We start from the raw sequence: 22,703 nt of genomic DNA, 5'->3' as shown, positions 1-22,703 counted from the left end.
ATATCCAGAGGGAGAGAGGATGATATTACTCCCAATATCGCAGGGGGTGTACACAACCCTGTGATATTGTTCCTCATATGCAGAGCGAAAGAGGATGATATGACTCTCAATATCGCAGAGGGTGTATGACCCTCTTGTCATATTGTTCTTAGTACCTTGGGAGGGAGAGGATAAGATTCCATTGAGCATCGCAGGGAATGTACACCCTTCCACTCTGATACCCTTCCTAATATCCAGGGGAAGAGAGGATAATTTTACTCCCAATATCGCAGAGGCAGTACACCCCCACCCCCCACCCCGTGCTATTGTTCCTAATATGCAAGGGGGGAGAGGATGATACTTCTCCCAATATCGCAGGGCTGTTCACATCCCCAGTTACATTTTTCCTAATATCTAGGGGAGAGACAATTAGATGACAGCAAATATCGCAGGGTGTGTCCATCCCTTCCTGATATTGTTCCTAATATCCGGGGGGAAGAGGATGATATCAAATATCAAAGGGGGTGTACAGGTCCCCCCACGATATTGTTCTTAATATTCATGAGGGGAGATGACGATACTACTCGAAATATTGCAGGGGATATTCACAGCCCCTGTGATATTGTTGCTAATATCCACGGGGGGAGAAAATAATACTACTTCTAATATCGCAGGTGGTGTACACCCCACCTGAAATATTGCGCCGAATATCCAAAGAGGGAGAGGATGGTATTCATACCAATATCAAAGTGTGTGTACACGCCCCTTGTGATATGGTTTGTAATATCCAGGGGGCGGGAGGACGATATTAGACCCAACATCACAGAGGGTGTACACTACCCCTGTGATATAGTCCCTGACTTCCAGAGGGGAGAGGATGATATCACTCCCCATATCTCAGAAGTTGTACAACCCCCGTGATATTGTTCGTCATATCCAGGGAGGCACAGGATGACATTACATCCAATTTCGCGACAGGCGTACACGCACACTGTGATATTTTGCCTCATATCCAAGAAGGGAGAGGATGATATTACTCCCAAGAAAGCAGTGGGTGTACATTACCCCTGAGTTGTTGTCTCTAATATCCGGGGGCGGGGTGGAGAGGATAACATCCCCTCAACTTTGGCAGGTGGTTGGACGCCCCTTGTGGTATTGTTTTTAATATCCAGCGGGGAAGACAAGAATACTATTTTGGATAGTCCGATTCATCCACTCCACCTTTCCGGAACTCTGAGGCCGGTAGGCGGCATGTAGTTTCCATGTGATCCCCGATACCTGTGCCGTCTTCTGTTCCCCAAGTCAGCCACAAACGCAGGCCCGTTATCTGAGCCGATCCGTAAGGGCAGTCCAAATCTAGGAATGAGATCTCAAAGAAGCACACGGGCTAGTTCACGAGCTTTCTCAGTTCGTGTTGGAGAAGCCTCCACCCACCCAGATTAGGTACACCCAAGAACAAGTAAATACTTGTTACCTCCACACTTTGGCATCTCTGTGAAGTCTACCTGGAGATCTTGAAAGGGGGCTGCTCCATCAGCTTGTATGCCGGACTCAATGGCTGGACCTTGCCTCGCCTTATGCTGTCGGCAGGTTACACACCACACGGCTGCGTCACCGTGTTGGCAAGGGCTGACAAATGCGCGATGTCGAAATACTGGCCTAACAACTTTTGCGGTGATTCCTGACCTAGATGGGTGGTTTCATGGAAAGCCAGTACAACTGTGGCTCCTAGCAGCTGTGGCACAGCTGCTCTCCCATCTGGTAACCCAGTCGATCCTTTCTCCATCACTTGTCCTTCCCTCTACCTGGAGAAAGTCTCTTTCTTCTTTAGAAGAAGTAGGTAGAAGATCAGGTGCCTGAGGGAGCAGAGGGGCTGTGACTGGTGCCCGGAAGGGGGCAGATGCTGCTTTTCCAGCCTCTGAGTCAGCGCGGGAATTCCCCAAACCCACCAAGGTGGAAGCTCGCAGGTGTCCTCTGCGATGCGTAACTGCCACCTTGTGGGGTTTCCATACTGCTTCTAATCATTGCAAGATTCCTTGTTGATATTTTCTGTCTTTTCCCCCAGAGTTCAATAGGCTCTTTTCTTTCTAGAATGCTCCATGCGCTTGAAGCGTTCAAAAGGCATACCGAGAATCAGTGTAAATGTTGACAGTCTTACCTTCAGGGAGTTCTGAGGCCCGAATTAAAGCAATGAGTTCAGCTTTCTGGGCTGAAGTGCCCTGGGGCAACGATCTGGCTTCAACCACAGTGTCCAGGGTTACCACTGCATACCCTGCACATCTCTCTCCTTGTGGCTTGATGAAGCTGCTCCCGTCCACTTACAGTTCCCGGTCTACTGATGCCCAAGGCTGGTCCTGGAGGTCAGGTCTGCTAGAGTCAACTGCGTCCAACACTTGTACACGATCATGCTCGACAGGGCTCTCTCTGATACCGGGAGCAAGGTGGCAGGGTTTAGGGTGTTCCAAACTTCAGTGGTTATATGGGGATTTTCACAGAGCAAACTTTGGTACTTGGTGAGTCTAGCATTCATTAGCCAACAGTGTCCTTTAGTATTCATTAGAGTCAGCACAGCATGGGGGGCTTTTATGTGCAGGTTTTGCCCAGGAGTCAGCTTATTTGCTTCTTGTACTAGCAGGGCAGTTGCTGCCAAGGCCCTCAAACACGGGGGCCATCCTTTAGGAACCCCGTCTAGTTGTTGAGAGAGGTAGGCCACCAGCCTCGGCCAGGGCCCCACAGTTTGGGTGAAAACTCCAACTGCCATCTTTTCTCTCTCTGACGCATACAATGGAAAAGGCTTTGTCAGATCAGGTAGCCCCAGGGCTGGGGCTGCCATCCGTTTTTTCCTTTAACTCATGAAAGGCTTGCTGCTGTTGGGATCCCCATACGAGAGGTTCCTGGTCCCCCCCTTTGTGACCTCATACAAATGCTTGGCTCATACTGCAAAGCTTGGGATCCACAGTCTACAAAACCCCACAGCTCCTAAGAATTCTCTCACATGCCTTCCGCTCTTAGGCTCCGGTCGATTGCAAATCACCTGCTTTCTTTCTGCTCCCAGGCTGCGTTCCCCATGTCAGATAGTAAATCCCAAGGAACGTACCCGCTGTCGGCCGATCTGAGCCTTTTTCTTGGACACCTTATACCCACAGTCCTCCAGGTGCTGGAGCAGGGCATCTATTCCCTTGGCACACCCGACTGCCATAGGGTGTCCCAGCAAAAGGTCATCAACCTACTGGAGCAACAGGCAGCCTATGTTTCTGGTGGGAAACTTCTGGAGGTCTGGGGCCAACGCCTCCCCGAAGATGGTGGGGAAGTTCTTGAACCCTTGGGGAAGCCGGGTCCAAGTGTACTGAGTAGTGACACCTGACTCCGGATCTTCCCACTGAAAGGCAAACAGCTTCTGGCTCTCTGGGGCTAATCTGATATGAAAGAAAGCTTCTTTCAGGTCCAAGCAGGTGAACCAGCTGTCCTCAGCTGGCAGCAACCCCAACAATGTGTACGGGTTAGGTAGTGTTGGATGGAAAGTCATTGTAGCTTGATGAAGCAAGCGCAAATCCTGTACCGGCCTGTAGTCCTTGGTCCCTGGCTTGGGAACAGGCAGGAGGGGAGTGTTCCATGGGACTGAGAAGGAACTCGAATTCCAGAAGTTCTTAGGTGCTTGAGATGGACCTGGATACCTTGAAGAGCTTCTCCGGGGACCGGGTCCTGTTTTTGCCTAACCGGCTGGGCCCCAGGCTTCACTTCTATGAGTCTGGGGGCTTGGTTGATTGCCAACCCTGGAGGGTTGTCTTCCGCCCCTACTCTTGGCCACCGCTTAGCCAGAGCTGGTCTTCTCTCTTGGCCCAGCTCAGTTAAGAAAAGTCTCTATTCCTCCTCTCGGGGGACCGTAAGGGTCATAATGCTTCCCGTTCCGGGTCACTTTAGCAGCAAAGAGCCGTGCTCTGTCAAAGAGACAGTGGCTCTCAGCTGGCTAAGCAAGTCCCTTCCCAACAAGGGCAAGGGACAGTCAGGCGCGGACAAAAACTGATGAATCACTCTATGTCCTCCTACAGTGCAAGTCCGAGGCAAGCAGACAGCTTGCTTTGCTGAAACCCCCGTGGCTCCGATGATGTCAATAGTCTCTTTGGAGAAGGGGGCGACCGGGGCGGTTACTACCGAATGTTCAGCACCGGTATCTACAAGAAAATCAACGTCTCTACCCCCGACTGTCATTCTGTCCACAGGCTCTTTGGGGACCCTTGAGCCCGGTCTCCCTCAGTCCAAGAACACTTCTGCCAGGTCGAGCTGGGCCCCTTCCTCCTTGTCCGGGGCCTCTTGCTCTGAGTCACCTTGTTTTCTTTTCAGCTGAGGGCATCTGTTCTTCCAATGTCCGATTTCTGTTCAATAAGCACACTGCTCACGCTGCCAACTCTGACAGCCAAGCTGAGTTTCTTTCCCAGGGCCCCCCTTCCCTTGCCTCTCTGGGGGGACCCCTCTGATTGCTGCAGCTAACAGGTCGGTGTTTCACCGGGCCTGACGTTCACTCTCTTTGTGGTTTTCCTTATAGCTTACTGCATCCCTGTTTACAAACACCTGTTTAGCTATTTCTAAAAATTGTGATGTATTCATCCCTGCAAACCCAGCCTGTTTCTGCAGTTTTCTTCACATGTCTTCTGCGCTCTGACTGGCTCAAACTACGTGAATCGTGCGCTGATTTTCAGGGCTATGGGGATGAAAGCCAGTACACATACGATAGGCCTCACACAGTCTCTGGTAGAATTGTGCTGGACTTTCTTCTTTTCCCTGAATAACCTCAGAGACCTTGATAACGTTTGTGGCCTTCTGAGCTCCCCTCTTGAATGCTTCCAAGAGAGCTTCCCTGTCTCGGTTTAGCCTTTGCATATCCTCTCTTTCATTTGGGTCCCACTGGGGGTCGGTTCCTGGTAACTGGGTCCTTCTGTACTCTTGGGGGTTTTGAGAATCAGCTGGTGCCTGTTCCTCTAGCCACTCAGTTGCTGCTTGGAGCACCCTCCGCCTTTCATCTCTGTGAAAGAGGAACATGAGCCACTGGTGGCGATCAGCCCAGGTGGGGTTGTGGGTCTGGAGAATAGTTTGGAGCAAATCAATTCCAGCCTGTGGCTTTTCGGGATAGGACGGGTTATTGTTTTTCCAGTGGAGAAGGTCGGCAGAGGTGAAGGGCTGGTAGAGAAAAACACGCCTGTCCACCACGTGACCATCCTCATCTCTCCCAGCATACCGCTGCTCTCTCAGGGGCATTTGGATCCCCGTTTTGGGTCATCAACCAGCTGCCAAGGGAGGGGTTTCTCCCGAGTCTTCACTTCCTCTCTTGTCTACTCTGGATGGCCTAGGGATAGGCTTGTCTTGCGGAGGCGCAAGCACTGTGGGCTCAAGAGTGGGGAGCCTCTTTCCCTGGGAAGGGGAGGGCACCACTGGGATCACTGGTGCTATCTCCTGCAGTGGACCTTCTGATGTTGGGTCGAACAGAACTTGAGGAGTTGATTTCCGTGGGCGGGTGGAGCAGGATCCTTCCTTAGCTATCTGTCCCTTTGCTACTAGTGTTGCTGCTGCCTGCCCTCTTAAGCCACTGTGGGGGTTCTAGCACCAGCCGTCACCAGGTGTCTATGTATGGGAACTGGTCTAGGTATCCTTTCCCAGTTCCCTTGTGCCACACCTGAGAAACAAGGGACCTGTCCAGGCTTCCTTCTGACGGCCGAGCCACTTCTAATGTCGGGCAATCTATTTCCCACAAAGCTCTAAGTTCCCCGGTGGTCTGGTGGTTAGGAATCGGCACGCCCACTGCCACGGCTCAGGTTCAATTCCCGGTCATGTTGAACCAAGAAGCGGAGCAGGACGAGCCGCGGACAAACCCCTCAGACACCGGATTCCAGGAGGACCATGTTCCTTTTAATCCTCTCCAGGAGACAGGAGACGCGTCTTAAGAGCGGAGCTCCCCCCGAAGGAAGACAGAGTTCCTGGCCCTTTTCTCAGGGCTTACAACTCTAAGAGGTTCCACCTGAAAGGGTCTTTCGTGGTGGATTCAGAGCACATGTGCTTCGAGTGGGGGTGGGGGAGGTTCATCTTTTCACCTCAGGCCGGCTCATCAGTGGCACCGGCTGGTCTTGCCACTGGCTTCATTCCTCTTGTTTTTCAACTTTTACTTCGTCCTCCTCTTCAGAGACAGGAGACGGAAAGAGAAATGCCTTCTCTCCTCAGGGCGACAGGATGATATGACTCCCAATATCGCAGGGGGTGTACACCCCTCCTGTCATATTGTTCTTAATACCCTGGGAGGGAGAGGATAAGATTACATTGAATATCGCAGGGAATGTACACCCTCCCCCTCTCATACCCTCCCTAATATCCAGGGGAAGAGACGATAATTTTCCTCCCTTTGGATATTAGGGACAATATCACCGGGGAGGTCTACACCTTCTGGATTCGTGGGATTCATACCGTCCACTCCCCGCCTGGAGATCAGCAACAGGATCACAGGAGGGATGTCCACCCAGTGCGATATTTTCCATCATGTCATCCTCTACCCCCTGACTATTAGGAGTCACATCCTAGAGGGGTGTACACTTTCTGCGATAATGGGAGTCATATCCTCTCCCCCACGGATATCGGGAACAGTTTTATTAATTATTAATATTAATAAATAATAAATATAATAGCAATTAATAGTAATCATCGATATTAATAACTACAGTGGAGACAGTAAAACTTCATGCGGATTAAAAATATTAATGATTACTATTAATAATTAATAGCAATATCAATAGTAATAATAAAATAATGATATCCGTCATTAATGTTACTTAAATCCATCGTAAGTGATGTTGGTAATAAGACAATGATTAATAATATTAATAACTAATATTATTAAAAATGACATTAATAGTAAGAATTAATTTTAATCATGCAGAATCCTCTTTAAAATAATCATTAATGATTAATAAAGTTCTACTAATAATTAATATTGCCATTGATAATTATTAATGGGGCTGATGTTTAATAATTCATAATATGATGACTCCTAATACCGCAGGGGGTGGACACCTACCTGTGATATTGTTCCTAATATCCAGGCATGGAGAGCATGACATTAGTTTTAATATCACAGTAGGTGTACAATCACCCTGGGACACTGATCCTAATATCCAGCGGGTGGAGTATGACGTGACTGCCAACATAGCAATGAATGTACAGCCACCCGGTGATATTGCTCCTAATATTCACGGGAGAAGCGTATGATATTACTCCCAATATCGCAGGGACTGTACACCTCTTCTGTGATATTGTTCCTAGTAACCCGAGGGGCAGAGGATGATAATAATTCCAGCACCGCAGGCTGTGTTCACCCACCCTGTGATATGGTTATTAATATCCTGAAAGGGAGGGGATGATATTTCTCCCGATAATAGACAGATATTACTCCCCATAATAGAGCAGGAGGTGGACACCCACCCTGTGATATTTTTCCTAATATTCAGAGACAGGGAAGTGGATATTATTCCCAATATCACAGGAAGTGTACACCCCCGTGCGAGATGGTCCTTCATGATAATCCAGGGCGGAGGGGGTGATATGACTACATATATCACAGAAAGTGTACACCCCCCAGGGATATTGTACCCATGATACTGGAGGGAAGAGGATGATATTACTTTAAATATCACAGAAGGTGGACACGCCCCACTAATACTGTTTCTAACTGCAACGCGGGAGAGGAGGATATGACACCCAATACCGCAGGGAGTAGAAACACCCCTATGATACCGTTCCTAATATTCAGAGAGCAAGAGGATGATATTCCTCCCAATAAAGACGGGTGTACACCCATCTGTGAAATAGTTCATAATTTCCAGAGGGGAGATAATATGACGCACAATATGCTAAAGAGGCAGTGAGTCCACCGCGGCTCCTGGGAGCCAGGGGGGGACTAGGGGGCTGGCTCCCACTCCCCGCCTCGCGGGGGGTGCCTCACCCCCCTGCGAGGGGGCCCCTGGGAGCCAGGGGGGGACTAGGGGGCTGGCTCCCACTCCCCGCCTCGCGGGGGGTGCCTCGCCCCCCTGCGAGGGGGCCCCTGGGAGCCAGGGGGGGACTAGGGGGCTGGCTCCCACTCCCCGCCTCGCGGGGGGTGCCTCGCCCCCCTGCGAGGGGGCCCCTGGGAGCCAGGGGGGGACTAGGGGGCTGGCTCCCACTCCCCGCCTCGCGGGGGGTGCCTCGCCCCCCTGCGAGGGGGCCCCTGGGAGCCAGGGGGGGACTAGGGGGCTGGCTCCCACTCCCCGCCTCGCGGGGGGTGCCTCGCCCCCCTGCGAGGGGGCCCCTGGGAGCCAGGGGGGGACTAGGGGGCTGGCTCCCACTCCCCGCCTCGCGGGGGGTGCCTCGCCCCCCTGCGAGGGGGCCCCTGGGAGCCAGGGGGGGACTAGGGGGCTGGCTCCCACTCCCCGCCTCGCGGGGGGTGCCTCGCCCCCCTGCGAGGGGGCCCCTGGGAGCCAGGGGGGGACTAGGGGGCTGGCTCCCACTCCCCGCCTCGCGGGGGGTGCCTCGCCCCCCTGCGAGGGGGCCCCTGGGAGCCAGGGGGGGACTAGGGGGCTGGCTCCCACTCCCCGCCTCGCGGGGGGTGCCTCGCCCCCCTGCGAGGGGGCCCCTGGGAGCCAGGGGGGGACTAGGGGGCTGGCTCCCACTCCCCGCCTCGCGGGGGGTGCCTCGCCCCCCTGCGAGGGGGCCCCTGGGAGCCAGGGGGGGACTAGGGGGCTGGCTCCCACTCCCCGCCTCGCGGGGGGTGCCTCGCCCCCCTGCGAGGGGGCCCCTGGGAGCCAGGGGGGGACTAGGGGGCTGGCTCCCACTCCCCGCCTCGCGGGGGGTGCCTCGCCCCCCTGCGAGGGGGCCCCTGGGAGCCAGGGGGGGACTAGGGGGCTGGCTCCCACTCCCCGCCTCGCGGGGGGTGCCTCGCCCCCCTGCGAGGGGGCCCCTGGGAGCCAGGGGGGGACTAGGGGGCTGGCTCCCACTCCCCGCCTCGCGGGGGGTGCCTCGCCCCCCTGCGAGGGGGCCCCTGGGAGCCAGGGGGGGACTAGGGGGCTGGCTCCCACTCCCCGCCTCGCGGGGGGTGCCTCGCCCCCCTGCGAGGGGGCCCCTGGGAGCCAGGGGGGGACTAGGGGGCTGGCTCCCACTCCCCGCCTGGCGGGGGGTGCCTCGCCCCCCTGCGAGGGGGCCCCTGGGAGCCAGGGGGGGACTAGGGGGCTGGCTCCCACTCCCCGCCTGGCGGGGGGTGCCTCGCCCCCCTGCGAGGGGGCCCCTGGGAGCCAGGGGGGGACTAGGGGGCTGGCTCCCACTCCCCGCCTGGCGGGGGGTGCCTCGCCCCCCTGCGAGGGGGCCCCTGGGAGCCAGGGGGGGACTAGGGGGCTGGCTCCCACTCCCCGCCTCGCGGGGGGTGCCTCGCCCCCCTGCGAGGGGGCCCCTGGGAGCCAGGGGGGGACTAGGGGGCTGGCTCCCACTCCCCGCCTCGCGGGGGGTGCCTCGCCCCCCTGCGAGGGGGCCCCTGGGAGCCAGGGGGGGACTAGGGGACTGGCTCCCACTCCCCGCCTCGCGGGGGGTGCCTCGCCCCCCTGCGAGGGGGCCCCTGGGAGCCAGGGGGGGACTAGGGGGCTGGCTCCCACTCCCCGCCTCGCGGGGGGTGCCTCGCCCCCCTGCGAGGGGGCCCCTGGGAGCCAGGGGGGGACTAGGGGGCTGGCTCCCACTCCCCGCCTCGCGGGGGGTGCCTCGCCCCCCTGCGAGGGGGCCCCTGGGAGCCAGGGGGGGACTAGGGGGCTGGCTCCCACTCCCCGCCTCGCGGGGGGTGCCTCGCCCCCCTGCGAGGGGGCCCCTGGGAGCCAGGGGGGGACTAGGGGGCTGGCTCCCACTCCCCGCCTCGCGGGGGGTGCCTCGCCCCCCTGCGAGGGGGCCCCTGGGAGCCAGGGGGGGACTAGGGGGCTGGCTCCCACTCCCCGCCTCGCGGGGGGTGCCTCGCCCCCCTGCGAGGGGGCCCCTGGGAGCCAGGGGGGGACTAGGGGGCTGGCTCCCACTCCCCGCCTCGCGGGGGGTGCCTCGCCCCCCTGCGAGGGGGCCCCTGGGAGCCAGGGGGGGACTAGGGGGCTGGCTCCCACTCCCCGCCTCGCGGGGGGTGCCGCGCCCCCCTGCGAGGGGGCCCCTGGGAGCCAGGGGGGGACTAGGGGGCTGGCTCCCACTCCCCGCCTCGCGGGGGGTGCCGCGCCCCCCTGCGAGGGGGCCCCTGGGAGCCAGGGGGGGACTAGGGGGCTGGCTCCCACTCCCCGCCTCGCGGGGGGTGCCTCGCCCCCCTGCGAGGGGGCCCCTGGGAGCCAGGGGGGGACTAGGGGGCTGGCTCCCACTCCCCAATCGGGGTGTTATTGCTCCACGGTTCGCAGGGTGTTCCCTCGCCCCCCTACCATGTGAATCGTAGTATCCGGGGGGGGAGATCGTTGATATTACTCCTCTCATCGCCGGCGTGTATTAATCCATTACTCTTAAACGGTGTTCTCTTCTGCCACTCTTGTTTGACCCCCTGGCACATTATTTTCCGTATTGTGGAAGATGCCACTATTAAAGTCACTGTTGGTATACACCTTGCGATGTTCCTAATATTGTAGAGGAATGTTAATCCTGATGTCACAGGACTCTATACACTCTTGTTTTATTCCCAATATCCTAGCGGGCCTAAAGAAGAATGTCAAAATGTGTGTACACCTTGGGTTGTTTTTGTTAGTCTCCTAATGAGAAGTTACTTCTATTGTCACATGAGGTATGTTCCCTTTGATATGATTCGTAATATGCTAGTGGGATCTCACTGCTTGTGTCACACGGTTTCTCCACCTTGTCAATTTCCTCGTATTATCCTTAGAAGATGTCACTCCTCATATCACAGGGAATGTACACTCTGTGATAATATCGTCATATTCCAGGGAAGTGTTGATTTTCATGTCACACAGGGTGTACACCTTGTCAAATTTTTCGTTATAGTTTTGTGGGATGTTATTGCTAATGTCACACAGGGTGTACCCACAGTGGTGTTACGTTTAATATTCTCTAGAAATATTACTCGTAAGTCACAGGTCCTGTGCACCCTTTTATATTCTTCGTAATATTCTAGGAAAACGTGACTACTAATGTCACAGGGCATGTAGACCCTGTCATAAAATTCGTAATATCCTTGCGGGAAGTCACTACTAATTTCACAATGAGTGTACACCCTTTGATATTACTCGTATTGTCCTTAGGAGATGTTACTCCTCATGTCCCCGTGCAGTTAGACTCTCTGATATTCTTCATTATATCCTCGGGGGATGTTACTTCTAATGTCACATGGGGTGTACACCGTGTGCGTCAACTGCCTTTGATATTATTCCTAATATACTAGGGGGCTGTGACTTTGAATGTCACAAAGAGTGTACAAAATGTCACAGGTTGTGTATGCCTTATTATTCCCGATATCCAGAAGGATGTTACTCCTAAGGTCACAGGGGGTGCACAAACTTCGATAATATTTGTAGTCCTATAGGGAGATATCACTGTAAATCTCAGTGGGTGTACACTGTGTGTAGACTCACTGTGATATTATTTGTAGTATCTCAGAGATATTACAGTTATAGCTTTTTGTGTTATAGTAGAGTTATATCTAAGACAGTACAAATAATACCACAGTGGGTGTACCTCACGTGGGTACACTCTGTGATATTATTTGTAATATCCATGGTAAACATTACATCTAATATCACAGAGAGTGTTCTCCCTTTGATATTTCTCATACTCTCATAGGGAGATACTGCTTTTCATGTCGCAGTGGGTGTACACCCTGCGTGTACATCCTGTGATGTACCTTACATCACAGGGAGATCTCTCTCCGAATATCACAGTGTGTGTACACCTTGTGATATTCTTCATAATATCCTAGAAGGATGTTACTCCTAACAAGACAGAGGGTGTACACCCAGTGATATTCTTCCTACTAGCCTAGGGAGATGTTACTCCTAATGTCACACGGGGTGTACGCCCTTGATATTAGTCCTAATATTCTAGGGGGATGTTACTTTTAAAGTCACAGGGGGCGTTTGTAATATCCTAAGGTTGTTCGTAATATCCTAAGAAGATGTTAATGTCACATGGGTTGTACACCCTGTGATATTACTCGGAATATCTTATGGGGATGCTACTCCTAACGTCACAGGCTGTGTACACCCTGTGATATTATTCGGAATATCCACAGAGATGTTACTTTTCATGTCACAGATAGGGTTCACCCTTTGATATTTTTGATCATATCTTAGGGAGATATGACTTCAAATATCACACTGGGTGTACACCCACTGTGATGTTATTCGCAGTACCCTAGGGAGATATCTCTTAATATCACCGTACACGTACATACTATTTGTGTATGCCTACTGGGATATTATTCCCAATATCCTAAAAATAAATAGGACTCCTAATATCACAGTTGGTGTACACACTCTGATATGATTCCTAATCTTCCAGTGGGATGTTACTCTTCAGGTCCCAGGGGGTTAATACCTTGGGACAGTATTCCTCATATTCCAGAGCAGTGATACTCCTAAAGTCACAGGGTGTGTACCCTCTGTGATATTATTCCTCCTATTCAAGGGGACGTTACTCCTAATGTCACAGGGGTGTGTATCCTCTTTGATATTATTCCTCCTATTCAAGGGGACATTACTCCTAATGTCACAGGGATGTACACCCTGTGATATTATTCATAGTATACCACAGGGATGTTAGTACTGTCACAATGCGTGTACACCTCGGGATATTATTCGTAATATCCTAATGTCACAGGAGGTGTGTCCCCTGTGATATCATTCCTAATATCCTAGACGGATATTGCTCCTAACATCACAGGGTGTATACACCTTGTCATATCATTCATAATGTCCTAAAACCACATTATTCCTCTTCTCACAGGGGGTGTTCACCCTGTGATATTATTCGTAATAGTTTTGTGGGCTGTTACTCCTGATGTCACAGGGGGTGTACAGAGTCACACAGTGATACGACCTGTAATATTCTACAGAAATGTTACTCGTAAATCACAGGGGCTGCACCTCCTGTGATATTATTCGTCATATTCTAGGGGAATGTCACTACTGTTGTCACAGGGGGTGTACACCTTGTGATATTACTCATCATATCCTAGCGGGATGTTACTATCTATGTCACAATGCGTGTACACCCTGTGATATGATTTACAATATCCTAAAGAGATGTTACTACTAAGGTCACAATGCATCTACACCCTCTGATATTATTCGTTCTATCCTCGGGGGATGTTACTCCTGTCACACGGGGTGTACTCCCTGTGATATTCTTCATAATATCCTAGGGGGATGTTACTTTTAATGTCACCGGGGGTGTAGATCATGCATGTTCAACGACTTTGATACTATTCCTAATATCCTAGGGGCATGTCCCGCCTAATGTCACATGGGATGTTCACCATGTGTGTACACCTGCTGTGATATTATTCGTAATATCCTAGGGGAATGTTACTCCTGATGGCACAGGCAGTGTACACCATGTGTGTACACTGTGCCATTACTTGTAATATCCTAGGAGGATGTTTCTTTTAATGTCACAGAAGGTGTACAAAATGTCACACGAGGTGTTCACCTTGTGACATTATCTGTAATAGCCTGGAAGGATGTTACTCCTAATAGGTCACAGGGGTGCATACACTTTGATATTATTTGTAATCTCATAGAGAGATATGACTTCAAATATCACAGTGGATGTACACACGTAGTATATACCCTGTGATATGATTCATAACACCCTAGGGAGATACAACTCCTGATATCACAGTGCGCGTACCCCATGTGTGTACACCCTTGATATTAGTCGTAATATCCAGGGTAAAGATTACTCGTAACATTACACAGTGTGCACACCCTGTGATATTTTTCATATTATAGGGAGATATTCCTTCTAAGATCACAGTGGGTGTACCCCATGTGTGTATATCCCGTGACAGTATTTTTTGTATCCTAGGGAGGTATTACTCCTAATATCACAGTGGGTGTTCACCCTGGGATATCATTCTTATTTGAACTTGCTGCCTTTTTTAACCCACACTACAAAAGAATAGAACAGATAAGATATTGAGATTAGACTGTCCTGCCGTACGGCCGCCGCAGGACACCTTTAATATCCGTTTCTCAGGCTGTAGATGAAGGGGTTCAGCATGGCGGTGACCACCGTGCACATCACTGAGGCCACTGCACCCTTTCTGGGGGAAGATGACACATCTGAACTGAGGTACCCCCCAACGCCTGTTCCATAAACTCAGCAAACAGCTGACAGGTGAGACCCACAGGTGGAGAGGGCTTTATACTTTCCCACCTGACGACGAAACCCTCAGAATTGAGGAAACAATTTTAGAGTAAGAGAAAATGGTCCCCGAGATGGGAAGAAAAGCAAACATGGCGGCAGGGAAATACATGATGATGTTATTGGTGAAGGCATCACAACATGCAATATGGGGGAGTTGAGAAGGATCACAGAAGAAATTCGGAATTTCCACATCCTTGAAGTAGGTCATTAGCAAGGCAATCAAGTGGTGCAGCTGGGAGTCTAAAAGACTGAGAAGAAAAAAAAAGACAACAAAACTAGGAAGCCACAGAAACACGGGCTCATGATGACTGAATGATATAGAGGGTGACAGATGGCTACAAACCGGTCATAGGCCATCACACTCAGGAGCATGTCTCTCTTCCGTGCCTCCAAAAATGGCAAAGAGACATCTGAGTCAGGCAAGCCTGCAGAGGAGATGACTCTGCTGTGAGATTGGATGTCCACAATCTTGGGGACCGTGGTGGAGGTGAAACCGATTTCAGGCAAGGACAGGTTGGAGAGAAAGAAGTACATGGGGGTGTGGAGGTGGGAGTCAGCGCTGATGCCCAGGATGATGAGCAGGTTCCCCAGCACTGTGACCAGGCACATGGGCAGGAACAGCCCAGCGAGGACCGGCTGCAGTTCTGGATCCCCTGAGAGTTCTAGGAGGAGGAATAGAGAGACATCTGTTAGATTCTGTGGGTCTGCATAGTTTGGACACCTTTTGCATAGAAAAGAGTGTTGAAAAATCGGAAACAAATAAACAAACCCCGGCATTGTGTCTGCATTTTGAATAGAAGCAATTCACAAGTCATGTTCTCAGATTTCTGAGCAATCCACACTCAGCAATATTTTGCAGTTCTGACAGACTCAATTGTCTTCTAATGCTTTCATCTTTGATTTCTGTGTTATTCATTTCTTCCTGTACACACCTTAGAGACATTAGATTCAAGAATGTTCCAAGAACGAGATCATCATACATAACAAATTTGTAACTGCTAGAAAATACAGCCTATCTTTTCTGAAAAAAACTACGTAAAAATACGATTCTCTTCACTTGAAGAAAAAGGTTATCCTAATTAAAGCAAATTAAGAACTCAAATATTTTAGTCTAGAAGGTTGATACAAATTCCCTTGATTTAGAACATTTATAAACACTGTATAACAGCTGAGACCATGCCATCTGGAAATGAAATTAAAGTTGATAGTTCATAAGCAGAAAATCATTCCACATGCCAGTTAGGTCCTAGTGATTTCATCGTTATGTTTTCGGACTTTTCTCCTTCAAGAGAGTAATTGCTTCCTCAAATCGGTGGGTCTGGCTTTAAACTTCATGTAAGCTATAACTCCTGTCCTTAGCTTAGGAGGACTTAAGAGTTTTCATCAGAAAGTTTGGCCGGACGCGGTGGCTCACACCTGTAATCCCAGCACTTTGGGAGGCCGAGGAGGGCGGATCATGGAGGTCAGGAGATCAAGACCATCCTGGCCAACATGGTGAGACCCTGCCTCTACTAAAAATTCAAAAACTTCACCTGGTACGGTGGCACGCACCTGTAGTCCCAGCTACTCAGGAGGCTGAGACGGGAGAATGGCTTGAACCTGGGAGGCAGAGGCTACGGTGAGCCGAGATCACACCACTGCACTGCAGCCTGGGCAACAAGAGCAAAACTCCGTCTCAAAAAACAAAAAACAAGAGGGATCAAGTAAGTCAAAGTCACACTTATGACAGCCAATTTTTGTGAACCAAGGAAGCGTCAATTCAATAATTAACATAGATTTTTACTTTTGCTCTCTCCTCTATGCCAGGCAAGATATAGGCTCTGGGGAATTATTAATTCAGCTTATTAAATCTCCCAGTTCTTTTCAATACAGAGAATATTTACATGACAAAACTTAAGTTAAAAATATGTTACAAAAAATACTGTTATGTGATGCTGTTTTATTTATGAAACCACCTAATTGCTCTAGGCATCTTTCAAAAATTTCAACTTACCCTGAATTTCAATTTACATTCAGAATATCATCCACATTTTTGTCTTTTTTCAGTTTTCACTGAATGAACGGAATCACCATCTTTTTTTTTTTTTTTTTTAAGATGGAATCTCACTCTGTTGCCCAGGGTAGAGGGCAGTGGCACAATCAAAGTTCACTGCAACCTCCACCTCTGAGGCTAAAGTGATCCTCCCACCTCAGCCTCCCAGGTAGCTGGCAGTAGAGGCATGCATCATGATACCTGGCTAACTTTTATAAAATTTTTTTGTAGAGATGACATCTTGCTATATTGCCCAGACTGGTCCTGAACTCCTGGGCTCAAGCAATCCTCCCGCCTTAGCCTCCCAGAATGCTGAAATTACAGGTGTGATCCACTGTGCCCTGCCTCACTGAACTTTTTACATCATAAAATTATCTGCATTCTGTACGTTCCTTGAGCGCATAGACACACATTTTCATCACTGGGGACACATTCCTACTATAAGGCTGAGAAAAGAGAAGGGAGTTCAATACTTACTGAATAAATGTAGGCATAAACCTCACTACCTGTTTCAAAGGTCTCATTATTTTCTTCTCTAAGATAGAGTCACTTTGCAGTCATTTACAGATTTCTCTTTAAACACCCGTGGAGCCTAGAAATAGGGGTAAGTGGCTGGACTCTCAGTTCAAAAAGAATGCCATGCTTACCTTCTACATGCTGTAGCACTGCTGCGGCAGCGAACTATAAACCTTGTCCTGCAAACACGAAAACACAGCACACATCTCAATTCAAGGGAAAATCAATGTCCACTGGATAGATGGCAAAGGTACACTGACTCTTGGCCAAACAGTATAATGTTTATAAACTTTGTCCCACCATAGTCGTGTGCTGAAAAAAAGTGTTTCTGTTCTTTTTTTTTCTTTGAGATGGGAGTCTTGCTCTGTTGTCCAGGTTGGAGTGCAGTGGTGGAATCTTGGCTCACTGCAACGTTTGCTTCCCTGGTTCAAGAGATTCCCCTGCCTCAGCCTCCCGAGTAGCCGGGATGACAGGTGTGTGCCACCATCCCTGGCCAGTTGTTGTAGTTTTAGTACAGACAGGGTTCTGCCATATTGGCCAGGCTGGTCTTGAACCCCTGACCTCAAGTGATCGGCCCACCTCACCTCGGCCTCCCAAAGTACTAGGATTACAGGTGTGAATCACTGTTCCCAGCCAGAAGTGTTTACATTCTAATTTGTGAATCAGTAAGCCTTAGTAGAGGAGGGCTTTCAATATAGATGAAGAATAGAAGCTATTAGTGAGATAGGGTGCATATATATTTTTAAAAGATTGTGCTAGTGTAAATGATAAACATAAACCTTTGCTATATACCCCGAGAAACTTCCGCAAAAGCCACCTAGTTTAAATCCGACCAAGTAAGGCATTCAACATACTAATCAATACATTTAAAAAAAATAAATAAACAATGACACATTACCAACAACTCCTCCTCTTGATATTCAATAACTTGTTTCCATCTTTACTGTTTTTCAATTATAGGATTCCGAACAACCCACAAAGTTTGATATACTCAATTTATACAATGAATTCATTAGACCATGTTTTTTATTTTGCCTTAGTTTAAAAATTTTGAACATGCGACAGCACCAGACACACAGCTTCTTAAAGCAGCCCCAAGAACGAATAAAGCAAATAGGAAGAACTTGATTTTAAAATTGCAACCAATTTTATTGTAATTTTATTTGGATGCAACAGCCAGAGAACTTTCCTAAATTCTGAATAGCAAAGATCACCCGTAACTTCACCATACAATCTCAGAAAGATACACTGTGTATGTAAATATCATGACCATCCAGAAATTTCCTTCTGGTTCATTAAAGAACTGTCTGTTCTTCTGTGTATGTAAAGATTTTGCAGGTTTTGATGGGCTAAAGGTCTTACAAAGGTGAAAAAATTATCTTTGGGACAATTCTCCAGCAGCAGTTTTAAGAATTCACTGAACTCTAAAAGGCACGCTTAGAGGTATTACCTTGTAAACTGTACAATGGCTTCACACAATCCGACATTTCTAATCTTCTCTCTTCTCATTCTTTTTCTGTTTTTTTTTTTTTTTTTTGGAGACGGAGTCTCACTCTGTCGCCCAGGCTGGAGTGCAGTGGTGCAATCTCCGCTCACTGCAACCTCCGCCTCCCGGTTTCACACCATTCTCCTGCCTCAGCCTCCCGAGTAGCTGGGACTAAAGACGCCCGCCACCACGCCTGGCTAATTTCTTTGTATTTTTAGTAGAGACATAGTTTCATTTTGTTAGCCAGGGTGGTCTACATCTCCTGATCTCGTGATCCGTCCGCCTCAGCCTCCCAAAGTGCTAGGATTACAGGCTTGAGCCCCCGCGCCCGGCCTCTTCTCTTCTACCTCATTTGGATGATAAAATCAAATCTTATTTTCCTCCTGAAACTGAGGAAAGAGAAGCACATCATGAAGAGAAACATTTCATCTTAGCTACTGAAAACGCTAAGTTCAGTGTCGACCTCTTGTGGCGCACATGCTAATGACAAAACAAAAGAAAAACCGGTTTTAGAAAAACAGGAATTGTAATTCTGGCACTTTGAGAGGCCGAGAAGAGAGGATCACCTGAGCTCAGGAGTTCAAGACCAGCCTGGGCAACACCGTGAGACCTTGTCTCTATTTAAAAGAAGAAGAACAGGAAATATCTCATCATTGTGCAAATACTGCCCACCAGTCAGAAAGGCAATTTCGATAGTCAATAAGTCACATCTGAAGTAGCACCAGGTAATTTTTATGAAAACTCAAGTCTCCAGATTTCTTTCCTAGTGCTAATTTGTAATACACCAATGCTTGTAAGAAATAAAGGTGTGCACATCTGCAGACACATAGCTCCCTGAAAATTAAATCCAGCCAGTTCCCAGGCATTTGAACTGACGAGTTTTTTTTTTTTTTTCTTTTTCATTTTCTGGAGATGGGGTCTCTGTCACTCAGGCTGTAGTGCAGTGGCCCAATTACAGCTCACCTGCAGCCTCCATCACTTGGGCTCAAGCGATCCTCTGTCCTCAGCCTCCTGAGTAGATGGAAATACAGGTGCGTGCCACCACGCCTGGCTCATTTTCCGATTATTATTATTTTTTTTGGTAGAGCTGGGGGTCTTGCTATGTTGCCCAGGCTGGTCTGGAACACCTGGCCCCAAGTACTCCTCCCATCTCCGCCTCCTAAAGTGCTGGGATTACAGGCGCGAGTCAGGGCGCCCAGCCTGGACAGTCTTTAAAAGAACTCTGACTTGCTGGTAATGAAACACAGCTCCGGACATCCTTTGAGAAAGTCGCCGTCCCCACCTCAGAAAAACCACCCACACCCACACCCCCACACCCCCCCACACACACACACACGCCCCGGAATTAATTTCCTCATTTCGGTGAAAACTTTTACAGGGTCCTCCAGGCTTGTATCATTTGAAGGCTAGCGTCTGCCACTCTGCTTCCACGCTTCTAGTTGGGGACTACCCACTTAACAAAGCCAAGTTCAATTTTAGTTTCCCAGAACTGACGCAAAGCAAAGCGCAAACAGCCTCAACCTGGGGTGTGGAGTGATACCAGACCTGACGGGGCTTTATTCCACAGACAAGCGTGGACCCAGGACCTCAAGCGGTCCCCGCCTGCTGTCAAGACCCCGCCGCAGCCCCCCGCCCGGGCTCGCAACTGGCACAACGCAGGCTAGGTCAGTGCCGCTCGAGGTGGGCAGAACCACAGGGCCACCTCCCCGGGGAGCACCGACGCCGCCCCCTCCGCATACCTCTCCTTCCCGCGGCCAGAAGCGCGGGTTGTAGATGAAGAAACTCAGCAGCGCCGGCGGGAACTGCTTCTTCTGGGCCGCCCAGGGTCCGCTCCCTGCCCTGGCTGCCGCTGCAGCCATCCTGGCCCAGCCCCCCACCTCGGGAGCCTCCCACAGCCGCCCACAGACAGCAGCCACCTGCTACAACATCACACTTCCGCCTCCCTCGCCACCACCCCGGAAGCGATCACCGCTGACCAGGAAGAAGAACCCGCCTCGCAGCGTCGTCTTCTGGCACGCCAGGGTGGCCTTGTTATCTGTTTCCTGGCCGAGTTTGTTTTTTGCTGGCTCGCGGACTTTTCTCCTGGCTACAGGCGAGGGTTTCTCGTTTCAGGAAAAACTCAGCGGGGCACTGGCTTTTTTTGGATGGGATCTCAGTTTGTCATCCAGGCTGGAGTGTAACGGCGGGATCTCAGCTCACTGCAACCTCAACCTCTGGGACTCAAGCAATCCCCCTGCCTCAGCCTCCCAAGTAGCTAGGATTACAGGCGCCCGCCACCAAGGCCAGTTATATTTTTTGTAGAGGTGAGGTTTCTGTTGCCCAGGCTGCTCTCGAACTCCTGGCTTCACACGGTCTTCCATTTCGACCTCCCAAAGTGCTCTGATTATAGGCGTGAGACACCACCGCCCAACCTGCTGTTGTTTTGGTGGTATTGTTTTTAATTTAATTTAGAGACAGGATCTCGCTTTGTCACCGAGGTTGGAGTGCAGTTGTGCCATCATAGCTCAGTGCAGCCTCAACTCCCAGGCTCAGACGGTCTTCCCACCTCAGCCTGAGGAGTAGCTGAGACCACAGGCATGCACCACCATGCCCAGATAATTAAAAAAAAAAAAAAAAATAGACAGACAGATAGATAGACAGACAGATGGTAGACACAGGGTCTCACTTTGTTGCCCCAGCTGGTCTCGAACTCCTGGCATCAAGGGATCGTGCTGCCTCTGTTACTGGATGGAAGGTCTTGACCGTGGATTGCCCAGGTTCTTGGCGTGTTGAACAAAGAATTGAACAAAATGCACAAAGTAACAAAAGATCAAAGCAACGAAAAGAAACAAAAGAAAAAACCGGAGTAAGGAAGAGACAGATTTATTGAAGCGAAAGTACAATTCACACAGCATGAGCGGGATAGAGCAAACGGCTCAATAGCCCACATTAGGATTTTTATTAAGCTGGAAGAATTAGATAACGCCCCTAGGTGCCCGTTAGAGGCCTCCGATTGGTTACACCCTCTGAAGGATTGGCCTGTGACCAATCAGAGGCTGAAATGGAGACTTGCGCACCACCACCCCCGCCCCCGCCGTCAATCAGAGGCTGTCACCCTCCCCCCTCGCCCTCCTGCCCCCGCCGTCAATCAGCCTCTGATTGACGGGATGCACACGTGGCCTCTATGCTGCCTAATCTTGCCTAGAACTGGCTGCATCTGCTGTTCTTTTGTTTATGCCTTAAGCCTTGGTTCCCCTCAATCCCTGTTCTGCCTCACCTGGCCTCCCAAAGTGCTGGGATTACAGATAGAGCCACCCACACCTGGCCCATTGTTTTGCTTTTAGTTTATTTAAAAAGTATTTTATTCTAAGACAGCACTTTGCTCCGTTGCCCAGGCCGGAGTGCAGTGGCCAGATCATACTTCACTGCAGCCTGGAACTCCTGGGCTCAAGTGATCCTCCCACCTCAGCCTCGCGAATAGCTGGGACCACAGGTGCATGCCACCATGGCTGGCTAATTTTTAAATTTTTCGTAGAGCTGGGGTCTCACTAAGTTAACCCAGGCTGGTCTCGAACTCCTGGGCTCAAGTGATCCACTGGCCTTGGGCTCTCCAAATGCTGGGATTATAGGCATAAGCCCCTGTGCCATGGCAGTGTTTTTTGTAGAAGGAACTGTAAAGACAAAAAGGAAGCGTCATTTAGAAAGAAACAAGGCTGGGCACGGTGGCTCATTCCTGTAATCCCAGCACTTTGGGAGGCTGAGGTGGGTGAATCACTTGAGGCCCGGAGTTCGAGACCAGCCCCGTCTCTACTAAAATACCAAAAACAAGCCAGGCGTGGTGACACATGCCTGTGATTCCAGCTACTTGGGAGGCTTGAGGCAGAAGAATTACTTGAACCCAGTAGGTGGAGGTTGCAGTGAGCCAAGACTGCACCACTACACTCCAGTCTGGGCAACAGAGCAAGACCCTGTCTCAACAAAAAAAAAAAAAAAAAAGAAAAAAGAAAAGAAACACATTTCGGGGCAGATGTGCATTCCGTTTGGCCCATGAACATCATCTACAGGGTCCTTGTTTGAGAGACCTCAAGTGGCCATTGGATCACCCACACCTACAAAGCTTGCCCCTGCCCCCCATTCCTTCAGCGCAGGTCTGGAGGCAGATGGGGCACTGTGTGTGCCACGGGAGCAATATCAGAGGTGGCAGACTCCCCAGAGTGGCTGTTCCTGGACCTTGTCGCCTGGGATTCCCTTGCCTTTGAGTTGTGTGAGTTGTGGCATAGTTGGGATGGCTCGTTACAGTTATTTGCTATTTGCATT

The 22,703-nt window shown here is 50.5% G+C and overlaps 1 long non-coding RNA gene and 1 pseudogene across 1 annotated transcript in view; both read right to left on the bottom strand.

Annotated features, from left to right (window-relative positions):
• Positions 1–22,703, bottom strand: part of LOC129060570 (uncharacterized) — a 70,058-nt gene that overhangs the window by 21,808 nt on the left and 25,547 nt on the right. The window contains exon 2 of the long non-coding RNA XR_008527365.2: positions 1,454–6,260. This is a non-coding gene — a long non-coding RNA (uncharacterized LOC129060570). The remainder of the gene's footprint in view (positions 1–1,453; positions 6,261–22,703) is intronic.
• Positions 14,142–20,948, bottom strand: LOC129060568 (olfactory receptor 7E24-like; annotated as a pseudogene).

Source organism: Pongo abelii, chromosome 6 (genome assembly GCF_028885655.2).
Source record: "Pongo abelii isolate AG06213 chromosome 6, NHGRI_mPonAbe1-v2.0_pri, whole genome shotgun sequence".
Lineage (NCBI taxonomy): Eukaryota > Metazoa > Chordata > Mammalia > Primates > Hominidae > Pongo > Pongo abelii.
The sequence above is the reverse complement of the archived record's forward strand: the minus strand, read 5'-3'. Positions and strand labels throughout refer to the sequence as shown.